Consider the following 5171-nt stretch of genomic DNA (forward strand, 5'->3'; position numbering starts at 1 on the left):
TAATAACCCACTCCCGACATTGCCATGCCAACAATCCATGAGCACTACAAAAACCAAGATCTAGAACACAGAAACGTAGAGCTATACTGAATGCGATGCGCCCCAGGGTGGGCCGGTCAATCAAAACAAAATCCAATTCAAAAAATTCAAATTCAAAATCAAATGCAGCGGACAACACGGAACTAACATGGTATAAACAATAAAGCCGCATACGGCGCGGTGACATCCAATACATGCTTGTGCGTGTGTGTTTGTGTGCGTGTACGTGTGCGTGTGCGTGTGCGTGTGCGTCCGAGTGTCACTGCGTGCGCGTGTGCGTCCGAGTGTGTCACTGCGTGTGCGTGTGCGTGTGCCTGTGCGTGTGCGTGCGTGCTTGCGTGCGTGTGAGCGCGTGCGTGTTTGTGGTCTTGTGTGTGGCGACGGACTGCGGTCGCTGTGTCGCGTATGCGTGCGTTTGTGCGTGTGAGAGTTGTGTCAGCTGGTGTGTGCGATGTTGCGTGTGCGTCTGTGTGTGTGCGGCCGTGCCGTGTCGTGGTTCGTGACCCGTGCGTCGTCGGCGCGTGGCGTGTGCCGCGCTTGCGGATGTGCCGCGGCGTGCGGTGCCGGCCGCCCGGCACGCGGTGTTTGTGTGTCGTTGTGTGTGCTGTGTGTGCCTGTGCGTGTGCGTATGCGTGCGCGTGTGCGTGTGAGTGTGTAACTGTGTGTGCAAGTTCGTGTGCGTGCGCGTGTATGCAGTAATCTATGGGCGTCAGTGACGCGATCGTGTTGTTTTCGACCGGCGTCTCTGCTAGTGCCCGTCACAGTGACGTACTGGATCTGTCACGTAGCGCCGGCCCTCACCCTGATGCGCTCTACTGCCGGTCGCCATTTTGTGACTTGCCAGTGTGAATACCGCTGTGGAAAACTTTATGTAAATTTCAGTAGAATGGGCTTCGATACCCGTAGACTATGTCTGAAACGTGTACTATGTACACGATTGCTAGCGGCATAGCCGCCGGCGCCGGCCTAGCGCCGCGTTTAGAGTACGGGTAAAAATAATCGAGACAGCGAATTTCCCCAGCAACCAGCAGCTGGCCTGTGCTACGAGCGCGCGCTCGGGATTGACAGTGCCGTGGGGCGGTGTCTCGACGCGAAAAAACGTTGAATTCCGTTTGACAGCTATAGGAGCCGCGGCCACATTAACCCAAGCAATTTTGGGGTGAAGCATTTCCCGAGGGCCGTGCCCCATGCTTCGTGGCTATTTCACAAACCCCGTGCTATGACACAGTAACTATCGCTAGGCTGCATTTCGCAGTCGTACTTCCCTATATGCAAACTCGATACGAGCCCACGCAACATAGGTCAAACAGGCTTCTCGCGTAAGTTGTTCTGAAAGTGCAGGTTAGTTGTTTTTTGCGGCCACTACGTGGCGTGGATCGTGCTGGTGGCACGAGAATCGGCCTGCAGATGTCAAGACTAACTCATAATTATTGTCACTTTTTACATGATGAAAAAAACACACTTGATGTTCGATGATATCCTTTATCATGTTTATTGAAAATCACTACTAAATAATGAGAAATTTACTAAACAATGAGTTCAAACGGAATTGGTTTACTTAACTATAAGTTTTAACTATGAGTTAAAACTGAGTTGGTTTTCCATTTATAAGAATTTCAGCTACAAAAATAATTGTCATCAATCATCATCAATTCACATATTACCAGTACTTGAATGACATCAAGGTATTTTGGTTTTGGCTAGGTGATTCACATATACAAAGCCTACAGTACCTCTACTGCTGGTACCAAAGTCAACCATCTCCCCATCATTGTGCCAGAGGTGTGCGAGGCTATCTATGAAGCCATGAAAGATGACTATCTAAGGGTAAGACTTATGAAATCAGCAGCTATTATTCCTAACCTCCTAAGTAACCGGCATAACATTGCCAAAACATTTTCAATCTCTAATGAGAAAAATTCTGCTTAATCATAAAACATTTATCTGCGAGTAGAGGGCCTTAATTGAGCACAGTGTAAATGTTCTCATATGAATTTGATGCATACTCACTGACAGCAGAATACTCACTGAAATCGGGGGGTGGGGGCGAGCTCAGCAGAGTTGAAGGTGGGGCTGAGGTTGGGCCTAACAGCAGTGAAGCTTTTGTGGGGAAACTGTGAGGCTGATATCTGCTGAGTCTGCCCTGAGGAATTACATGGAGGGGGGAGCCATTCCATTGTCAAAAAGGCTTAAAGGAAATGGGTGGTGTTTGATTCACCCCTGGATATCCTTGATTTAGGAAAGGGGAACTGGGAGGCATCTGTGTTTCAAACAAGACAGTGTGGATCCTGTGTTTAATCATTTCTTCAGGTATTCATCCTTGCACCCTTTAGCTCACTGCAACATACTGCCCAAAAATGTCATCCTGGGTTGAGTCATTCATTGCAGGCTGCGTGATGCCTTATCAAGAGCCGTCATTGCTTTATTTAGCACGATATCTTCATCGTCCACCTGGTTTCTGCTTTCGACTGCATTTTCTGGCCGGTGGGCTGTTTAGTGGATTTTTAGGGGCAGCTGCTCTCGGGGTGACATAGATCATTTACGTCCTCTTCAATTTCCATGATGGGTTGATAATCTGTGACATCAGAATCGATAGCAGTGTCAATATGGTTTTGGAGTTTCTTCATCTTCAGCAACTTCATCGCTGAAAGAGGATCAACGTACTAATAATATCATAATACTTCTTATATACAGACATGCCAACGCATTACGATTTGGGCGTAATTATTACGATTTTGGGCAGAGATCTGAGATATTTTGTGTCACTATGTAATCACTATTGAGTCAATAAGAAAGATAACATAATCAGGGTATCCTGATCCATTAATGTTCCCTATAATTGTGGGTGTATGCACAAGTTTACTGTAATAAAATTTAGTTCTCGTTTGATAAATTCGTGAAATAATTCTTAGATTTTTCCCCACTATTTTCCAGGCAGAAAACAAACATCATTTTGCCTACATTAAATCGAATGCTGAAAGGGCCACAGATGGCTCGCAGAATGCCGCACACACAGCATCTAAGCTTCAAAATTTTCTTGGGTGAGGACCCCTAAACCCCCCTCAATGGGAAGGGGGACACCTGCGGCGTTTGTCAAAAACCAGGAATTTTAGAAATCATTACTCTTTGGCTTCATTGAATGTTGGCATGTCTGCAATATATAGAATATAGTATATATATATATATAAAAAAAAAATATATATATATATCATATAAAATAAGGCTTAAAGCCGCTGTCTACACTAGCAAACTTTAGTTTGCACAACTCGCAGCAAACTCGAGCAAACTCCGAGTTTGGCCAGAAAAGTTTTCCAAAGTTTGCCAGTGTAGACCAGTTGATAAACTTCGGCAAACTAGTTTGCAGAAGTTTGCAGAAGTTAGGCCGTGCCCACCTATCTTGACAAACTAGTTTGCTCGAGTTTGCTGAGTTTGGAATAACTCAGCCAATCAAATGACAGTTTGTAGTCATGTGATCCTGCAAGCATAGACAAACATTGGACATTGAACATTGAAATTCACAGTCGAGTACCAGTGAACTCGGAGTTGCCCTCGAGTTTGCTCGAGTTGTGCTCGAGTGTTGCTCGAACTCGGAAGTTTGCTCGAGTTTGCAAACTAAAGTTTGCTAGTGTAGACAGGGCTTTACCCTAACGCTAAACATACCTCATATTAAAAATATAAACATAATACTAAACAACCTAAAACTACTCGGGTACATATCCGTAGTACCTGATACGACAACGACCCCATCTGCGTTAATTTTGGACCCATTCAGCATATACAATTTTTTTTCCAAAAATTCCCAAATCACGTCTTATCACGCTCACGAAAGTTTAAATCCCTGCTTTATTCAAAATTAGAATATACCTATTGAGAGTTGGGATATTGAATTTTCACGAGGATTGAATGGGAAAATTCAATTTCAATCACACTTCTTTGGGGGGCGGGGAGACCCGCGATCGAAAGTATATTGCCGATTTTGTATAAGGGGTGAAAATATGCACTTTTTGGTTCAAATCTGGTTGTTTTTTTCATACTTTTTTGTACAGTTTTAGCGTTCACAGTAAAACGTCTTTATCTTGTCTGTAAAATATTCAATTTTTCTCCATTTTCTTCCCGAAAGTAGGGGGGGGGGATGATTGTACACGCCATCCCCCACCTCAATATGTGGGGCCCACCTCAATATGTGGGGGGATATATCACCCCATCCCGCCCCTGTGTGTGGTCATAAAATGAAATTACTCTGAATATTATCCGATGAACTTGAAGCCAAGAAGTGACTTGATATTGGTCAACTCAGTTGTTATTTTTTGGTATAGGCAGCTAGCACTCTACAGTGTGATTAAGTTTTTGGGTGGTTGATCAGTCCATGATCATCCCACATGGGTGATCATGACACCCCGGGGGTCTTGTTCCTTGACTGCCAGGCACGTTGCGTTTTGACCAACCACGACGGTGACAGAAAGAGAAACAATAGCTTTTTAACACCAGCAATTCCAATAGTATTTAGTATAAATTTACAAACAATCCACGAAGATACAGTGTAATCAGAGCTAGGTGCTGCTCCGTGGACTGCCGCGTTTGTGTAGACAAATCGTTATATGTACGCCTATATACCCAGGAGCTTGTCTGATGGCCGACCGTGAACGTCGTTCCAGTCTATATATGGGCGCTGTTGCTTCGTTCCTGTCACGAGTCGGGTGCCTAGAGGCTCGTGACCCGCATGCTATCTTAGAATCTCGCCGCTTGCCTAGCTGGCGAGGTTGGTAGCGTCCGCGTGCGAACCGCGGGCTGCTTCCACGGGCTTTTTAACCCCCGAGACGCAGATCAGGGGATCGTGTCTCGGTGTGGTTGCCCGGAAATTTTTTAGTTTTTTTATCAGCTTATAATATTATGTATAATTGTATATTCTATGTATTAGTTAATGGTAGCAATTTAAAACTCGACTAGTGGTGCCCCCGGACGGCCCGTCCTTTCACCGCAGGTGTCATTTAAAATTTGTAGCGGCACGCTCCCCCTAGTGGCCATTAAATACAAAACAGGGAATTACATTAGGGGAATTCACTGGGAATTCGCTTAGTCTGACTTCGTGGGCAACAGTGACTGACTTGACACAGCGTTTGCTGGTAAGCATG

General features: G+C 45.2%; 1 pseudogene; it reads right to left on the reverse strand.

The window, feature by feature from the left end:
- Window positions 1-2543: 2543 nt before the first annotated feature.
- The window catches only part of LOC106805989, a 14454-nt pseudogene continuing 11826 nt past the window's right edge, over window positions 2544-5171 (reverse strand).

This window comes from Priapulus caudatus, unplaced genomic scaffold (assembly GCF_000485595.1).
Source record: "Priapulus caudatus unplaced genomic scaffold, Priapulus_caudatus-5.0.1 Scaffold136, whole genome shotgun sequence".
Classification (NCBI taxonomy): domain Eukaryota; kingdom Metazoa; phylum Priapulida; class Priapulimorpha; order Priapulimorphida; family Priapulidae; genus Priapulus; species Priapulus caudatus.